The sequence below is a fragment of the Mus caroli genome, unplaced genomic scaffold (assembly GCF_978045245.1).
Source record: "Mus caroli unplaced genomic scaffold, Mus_caroli_1 scaffold_12, whole genome shotgun sequence".
Taxonomy (NCBI): Eukaryota; Metazoa; Chordata; class Mammalia; order Rodentia; family Muridae; genus Mus; species Mus caroli.
The window spans coordinates 69,088,715-69,096,819 of record NW_028227267.1 but is presented as its reverse complement, the minus strand read 5'-3'; the positions used below and the strand labels follow the sequence as shown (position 1 = coordinate 69,096,819).

The 8,105-nt window shown below is 42.5% G+C and overlaps 1 pseudogene; it reads right to left on the bottom strand.

The window, feature by feature from the left end:
* Nucleotides 1–6: 6 nt before the first annotated feature.
* LOC110308972 (glycine cleavage system H protein, mitochondrial pseudogene) lies at nucleotides 7–1,117 on the bottom strand (annotated as a pseudogene).
* Nucleotides 1,118–8,105: the final 6,988 nt, after the last annotated feature.

Genomic DNA, 8,105 nt, shown 5'->3' with positions numbered 1-8,105 from the left:
ATATATATATATATATAAACAAAGAGGATGAATGTTTTATTTGTTTCTCAGTGTTCCCGGTGCTTCACGGTGGGAAAACAACAGCCAACACAGCACATGGTGAAACAAAGACAGTATTCTCCTGCCTCTGACACTGTAGAATACTTCCCTGCATTCCCAATGAGAAGACACTAAGTCTCTGACCCAAATCCAGTGGTGGATATGGGCAAGTAACAAAATTATCTAAGATAATTTATATATCTTAGTTATATTGTTATATTGACTTATGAAAGTCTTACAACCAGTAGGTAGGGTCTCACCGTATAGCAGTGGCTGATTTAGAACTTGTTGTGTAGACCAACCTTGAACTAACATCTGCCTGTTGAGTGCTGGGATTAGAAGGTGGTCTGTCACCAAACCCAGCCTCATAACCACTTTTCACTGCAGATGATCTTAAGAATTCTAAACACCAGGGCTTAACTCCTAGTTTAAATACTTATTATGGTGATTATCAAAATTATTAGGAAGTTGCGGGTGGCTCTTAAGTAGCACTGTCAAGAACAGTTTCTTTCCATCAGTGTTGCTAAGTTATTTCAAGTCCTCTATTCTCCACTAGTTTAAGACAAGCATGCTGGAGCAGGTCACATCCAGTTTGATCTGGAGTGGAGGGGTGCCATGGTCTTCACATATTTCTCATATGCTTCTTCACTCATCATTCATCCAGCTCTGAAGGGTCGCTCAGTGTCATCCCTATCAGCCAACCATCTTTGTAACAGGATTTGTTGACGAGCCCTGGGTTTTCAGCAAGTGCTTTACTGACTTCAGTTACCTCTCCTGACAGAGGAGAGGAGAGCTCACTGGCAGCCTTCACACTCTCCAAAGCACCAAACTCCTCTTGTTTTTTTCAATTTTGTCCCAACTTCAGGCAGACTACAGTAAACAACATCTTCCAAAGCTTCCTGTGCAAAATTGCTGATTCCCATTGTTCCAATACTTTCCTCTGTTGTTATCCATTCATGTTTCTCTGTGAATTTACGCACTGACAGCAAAGCAGATCCGGTGCGCAGTGAGCGGAGGCCAGGGCGGTGTGCAGGCTGTAGGCCACAACCTGAAAGCTCCTCGACCCTTGCAGTGACATGATCAGAGGTCCGGAGTGGGTAACTGTGCTTCGCTTCCACCACCAGGCCGGCGGGGTGGGATATTTGTTATTGAGAATTGTTAAACTGAGTGATTTGTCAATGTGTACTGCTGAAATAAAATGAAATTAAATAGAAACCTTTAAATCAACTTTTGTGTTTTTAAAGAATAAGAGTAACAGAAATGGTACCAGGAAAAAAAAAAAAAAAAACAAAACCCTCTTACTTAGGGTGGAATGTCTCTGAGGCAAGAGACAAAATGGAAGTGTGTTTGCCCAAGTGAAGGCCAGAAAGGCCCTGAGGTTTTAGATACAGCTCTTGTTGGTTGAGAGATGAGGCGACTCTTCAAAGCCATATGCAAACTCTTCAAGGAGGAGAAAGGAGTTTTGGTGTGGAAGCCTTTTCAGTGGAGGCCAGGACTGGATTAAACCTGTGTGGTTTAGAACCTTGATGAATAACGGAAACCTTTTAGATTTCATCACAGTTTATTCTCAAACAGAGATGACGTTAAACTAGGGGAAAAAAAAAAGTAAGGAGAGGGGAAGAGACCAGTGGACATGATAGCTTTCTGTCCAGTGTTCACTTTCTACCTAGAAAAACATTTGGAAGATAGACATCCATGAGAGGAAAAAGGGAGCCCAAGGAATATGGGGATGAGAAACATCCAGTCTAGGGAGGGAGAGGCTAGTAAAAGCCACAAAGGCAAATACATTGAGAAAGAACTTGTTATAATGCTGATGTTCATAGTCTGATATCATAGTAGCACTACCATCACCATCTACAGGGAGCTAGAAAGAAACAGCTTGGACCCATGCTGCTTGCTATGCAGAGTTGGAGAAGTCTGGGGGGTTAGCTGCGTGATGTCTGCAGGGAGCCAAAAGCTCAGTCTATGGACTGCCAACTCATTCTCAGTGCCTTTGCGTTCCAAGTATGGGTAGGCACAACAAGACATACTGACCATAAAGAAACCTGGAGCATGGGTCAATACATTTGAGCTGGTGTCTGATGTCCAGAGAGGCTCACAGAATACCTCAGTCCTCTGTATAACAGGCAGGGAACAGCAGACTGTTGTGTAGCTCACACACTAGGACACCAAGGACCAGATTGAATTTCCCATCCACTGGTACAATGAGGGCTTGAATCTCAGTAAACTAATGCTCTTCGAATTAGCTGATACTATGTAGTAACATTTTAGCTGGAAGCCTCCATCCATTCTTTATTAACAACATATTTCACATGAAGAAAGACATAAGCTACAGGAGAATCAAATAGGGGCCTCTGCTTTTACTCTTTAGAATAAGGACTAGGCTTTTATTAGCACTGTTCTTCTGGTCATTCACAGATCTATGACCATAGATCATCAATCTCAATTTGATGTTATTCTTGGTTTTATTTATAGTTTCACCATGTAGACAGATGCCCACATAAAATACTGCTCTTGTTAATGAGGCCTTAAGGTTTTTGTGGTATTTTTGTTTTGCTTGGCAAGGTCTCATTCAGCCCGAGGTGGTCTTGAATTCCCTATGTGGCTAAGGATAACTTTAAACCCCTGATCCTCATGCTTTTGCCTCCCAAGTGCTCAGTTACAGGCATGCACCACCATGCCCAATTTTATGCCTCCTGACTAAGCACTCTACTAACTGAGCTACATGCCCAGCTCTGTGTCTTAGGTCTCTATCAGTATTAAGGAACATATCCTCATATGTGTCCCAGTGCACACACTTAATGAAAAATATCCTCCAGATCCTGAATTTAGGAACATGCTCATGATAAAATATTTTTGAGAACTACTAAGCTATTTTCCAAACTGGTTTTACCAACTCAAACCCATTCTAGCACCATATGTGACTCTCATGGGTCAGAGACAACCCCACCTAGGGATCCATCCCATCTGCAGGCACCACAGCCAGACACTATTGCTGATGCCAAGAAGTGCTTGCAGACAGAAATCTTTTATAGCTGTTCCCTGAGAGGCCCTGCCAACACCTGACCACTACAGATACAGATACTCACAGCCAATCACTGGACTGAGCCCACAGACACCAATGGAAGAGCTAGGGGAAGGATTGAAGGAGCTGAAGGGATTGCAACCCTAAAGGAAGAACAATATCAACTAAATGGACCACCCAGAGCCCCCAGAGACTAAACTACCAACAAAAGAGTATACATGGAGGGATCCATGGCTCAGATACATATATAGCAGAGGCTGTCCTTATCTGACACCAATGGGATGTCAGGTCCTTGGTCCTGTGGAGGTTTGAGGCCCCAGCATAGGGGGGATGCTAGAGTGGTGAGGTGGGAGTGGGTAAGTGTGTAGAGGATTGCCCTCATAGAGGCAAAGGGGAGGGGGGAGAGGGAGGATGGGATAGGGGTTGTGGAGGGGTAACCTAGAAGGGGGATATCATTTGAAATGTAAGTGAAAAAAAATGATTAATAAAAAAATAGAACTGTTCAACATCCTTAGTCAATAGGGAAATGCAAATAAAAGCTACAGTGAGATTCCATCTTACACCTGTCAGAATGGCTAAGATCAAAAACTCAAGTGACAGGTCATACTGGTGAGAATGTGGAGCAAGGGGAACACTCCTCTATTGTTTGGTGTAAGTGCAAACTAGTATAGCCACTATGGAAACCAATATGGTGCTTTCTCAGAAAATTGGCAATCAATTTATCTCAAGACCCAGCTATACTACTCTTGAGCATATACCCAAAGGATTCTCCATCCTACCACAAGGATACTTACTCAACCATGTTCATAACAGGCAGAAACTAGAAACAACCTTGATGTTCCTCAACTGAAGAATGGATAAAGGAAATGTGGTATATTTACACAATGGAGTATTACTCAGCTGTTAAAAACAATTGCATCATAAAATTTTGGGATGGAACTAGAAAAGATCATCCTGAATGAGGCAACCTAGACTCAAAAAGACAAACATACTATTCACTTACTTATCTGTGATGTCAGCTATTAAGTAAAGGACAATCATGCTACAATTCAAAGACACAGAGAGGCTAAGTAACAAGGAGGGCTCAAGGGGGAAATGCATGGATCTCCCTGCGAAGAGAAAATAGAATAGGTTGTGTGGATGAACTGAGGGGTCTGTGGGGATGGGTACAGGAGGGATCAGGTTCTGGTGAGAGAGAGGAAGGAAGAAAGAGAGAGAAGAAAAGAGGGAGAGAAGGAGAGAAAGAAAGAGGGAGCGAGGAGAGACTATGGAATTGGAGGGCGTTTGGGGGTGATGTAGAAACCTAGTGCAGTGGAAACTCCCTAGAATCTACTAGAATGACCCTAGTGAAGTCTCCTAGTAATGGGGGATACAGAGCCTGAACTGGCCATTACCAGTCAAGGCTCCTAGCAGTGTGACTGGGACATCCACTCAGCCACAAAACATTTGACCTACAATCTGTCCTTCCTGCAAGACATGCTGGGATAATGGTGGCACGAAAGTTGTGGGAGTGGACAATCCACGAATGATTCAATTTGAGGCTTCCTCTCATGACATGAGCCTGACTGGAATTAGTGTTGCCCATAGGAATATAGTGTGCATATAGGTGGAGGCCACCCACTGAGACATGGGGAAATCTATGAATAGCTGCATCCCCTACGAAATTTGACTCTTCCTTCCTCAGAAGCCTTCAAGGGCTTAGTAGCTTCTCAACTAGGAGTAGGTTCTTGGGAGAAACTTCTCTATCCATTTGGCAATTCTGACTGGCTTGGTCTCCTGCAGGTATGTGTAGGCAGTCAGCCATAGCTGCTAAAAGTTCATGTGTGCATCGGCTGTGTCATATCCAGAAGGTATTTCACAGCTCTTTCATTCCTTGGCTCTTAATTCTTTCCATCAGCTGCAATGTTTTCTGAGCATTGAATGAGGAAAGTTTGTAGGCATAAATATTTTGCAACCTACTTTTAATAAGAGCTCAATCTCTCCTCTAGCCCACCAACCAGCAGAAGTAGTGGAAGAGAAAAGTTATTAGGATATGGGCAAAGTAGACCTGTTTAGCAATAGTTCTTTGTGTGTGTGTGGGGCAAGCTCAACCTTCTTTGGCAGCAGTTTAGTCCTATAGAAAACATGAAATATGATTTAGCAGCTGTAGACCAGTCCTCTAGGCAGGCAGACCCCAGGCACGAACCAACAGCTACAGTCAAGTCCTTTCAGCAAGCAGACACCAGGCAGCTGTAGTTCAATCCAGAAAACAAAACAAAACAAAACAAAACAAAACAAAACAAAACAAAACAAAACAAAAAACAAACACCAGGCTCACCAACCTGCCTGAGGTGAGGCTGTGGAATTGGCAAGCTGACATAGGAACCTCATGAGCAGTTCCTGGGCAGGTTTCTGTCAGTGTTGGAGTTATCACAAGTTGAGCACAACAACGCTATGTAAGGCCAACCAATATATGAGTGTCTTTAGTGAAGAATAGCGAGGCGGGGCAAACCAAACCGATGCTCAGTGTCCATCTCTCACTGTCTGTGGGGTCATATTTATAGTCCTTCATCAAATGTCCTTTCACATGTCTGCTATATCCAAACATCCTTTCACCAGTGTCTGCTTTAGAAAAACAGTCTTTCATGTGTTTACTTTAGCAAGACATCCTTTCAGCTGTATGCCCGGGCAAAACATTTGACATAACTAACTTTCCAAAGAAACCAGCAATTTCCATATCAAACATTGGTATAGATGAACTGTATCATGGTCACTAATTCTTAGAACTTTGATTAGTTAAAAGCCTCCATATTAATTACTACCCACTGCAAAAGGTAGTTTCTATGAGCAAGCAGCACAAATCTGTGGGGATAAACATAAATTTTAAGAAGGTAATGTAGTAACATGACTACTTAGCAGAACACCACCAATTGATTTCTCTTAGGGCCTATCATCTTGATAGGTATTCTGATCAGGTATTCTGATCCGGTTCATAGTACCATACATGCAATACCTCCTGTGGAGCAATCCTTGATTTCAACTAGAAAATGGTTATTGTCTCAGTTTGGGTTTTACTGCTGTGAACAGACTCAATGATGAAGGCAACTCTTTCAAAAACATTTAGTGGGGCTGACTTACAGGTTCAGAGGTTCAGTCCAATATTATCAAGACAGGAGCATGGCAGTGTCCAGGCAGGCAAAGTATAGGAGGAGCTGAGAGTTCTACATCTTCATCTAAAAGAAACAGGAAAAGACTAGCTTCCAGGCAGCTAGGATGAGGGTCTTAAAGCCCAGTGACACTCCTACACCAAGGCTAGATCTCCAAATAGTGCCACTCCTTGAGACAGACATTTTGAAACCACTACAATTACTCCTATAACTGCCTTGCCAGAACTATATTGAATGTGTACAACATGCCTGGCAGGTCAGTATTGTAGCTTGCAGAGCCCAGTTCTAACTAAAACTATTAAAACGATAGAAGTCTTTTCTTATTTAGCAAGTTATCCAGAACCTTTTAACTCTAGGAAAGCTAACTAAAAGGGAGAGAGTTTCCTGGTCAGTTTGAGATTGACTTCTCGGTGTTCTACAATTAAAGTAGGTGGTGTCTTCATCAGCAGGCACTCCATCAGCAGGCATAATTAGTTATGTCAAACAACCAAGAGCAATGGCAATGTCCTGTGTTGCTGGGAGTGCTGTGGAGGCCTACCTGACCAATAACTTGTTGGAGGGATGTTGTTTCTGACTCTGAAATCTCCTTAAATAGCCCTGTCTTCTGGAAGCAGTATTGTCCGCCATGCATGTACCAACGAGCAAACTTCCTTGTTTTGTATTATATTTCTTAATTATCTTACAAACTAGTGGATTTCCATAAAGCTTCCCATTTTTGACTAATCCATGCTCTATTCGTTGCTCTCTCCTATCCCTGCTCCCCTCCCCCTTTAACCTTTAACCCACAGTATCCCCTCCCCCTCCAGCTGTTCTTTCATGGCACCTGGGTTCTGCTGTTCCCTCTAATTATATCTTACTTGGGTTGCAGGATCATAGGTTTCCATAAGTCTTTTTCATTCACCTTTCATTTTTGTTAAGCTTTCCTCTATGCCCTCATTCGTCTGCCCCTCACCGTTGATGTATGAACCCCTGTGTTCCTAATTTGCCCTCTTTACTTTCTTTTTCCCTATATTTTATCCTCTCCTCTCCCTTAATTCAACCTACATTCTATCGACTGATACGACCCTGATGAGTGTAGTAATCTTCACGCTTGAGTATTGGTAGAGTCCTGGAGCTAATTACCCAAGAATATAAAGGGTGATTGTATTTTACTTTTTTTTTTTTTTGGAAGTTCATTTCTCAAAGGGACATGGTAGTAACTACATTATTTTGCCATTGTTATTCTCTTCAGACTTCATTGTGTTGAAATGTGTATTTTTTCCTGTTGGATATTTATTTTAATAATTTGGCTGGTAATAAAAACAAACAAATAAAGGGGTCAGGAAGATGATGGCTCAGTGGTTAAGAGCGCTTGCTGCTTTTGCAGAGGACCAGGTTAGAAGACTTGAGGTTAGGGGAGGGTGGGGGTGGCAATCTAACGACCAGAGATCTGTTTGAAGAATATTACCCTGCAGTGAACATATAACCCTAAAATTTAGTATTATTTTAGGATCAAATCCTAAAGTGAAACAGAATTTACTCTTTTTTAGAAATTATTTATTAAATTTTGTGTGTTTGTGTGCTTTGTCTGCATGTCTGGGTACCTGGTACCCTCAGATTCCAGAAGAGAGTGTCAGCTACTCTGGAGCTGGAGTTGGAGATGGTGTGAGCTGCCATGGGAGTGTTGGAAATTGAACAAGGATGCTCTGGAAGAGCAACCAGAGTTCTCAACTGCTGAGCTATCTCTCCAGCCTCCAGAATTGATTCCCGATTATCTTCCACCTTTGCCTTTTCTCTGCCAGAGAGAAGAAACAGGCTAATCACACTAGATTTACCGATGAGGAATTGGCTTGAAACTTTGACCACAGGACTGCTGTTTCACAAGCTGTGACTCATCTCTACCAGTGCTCAGAGGA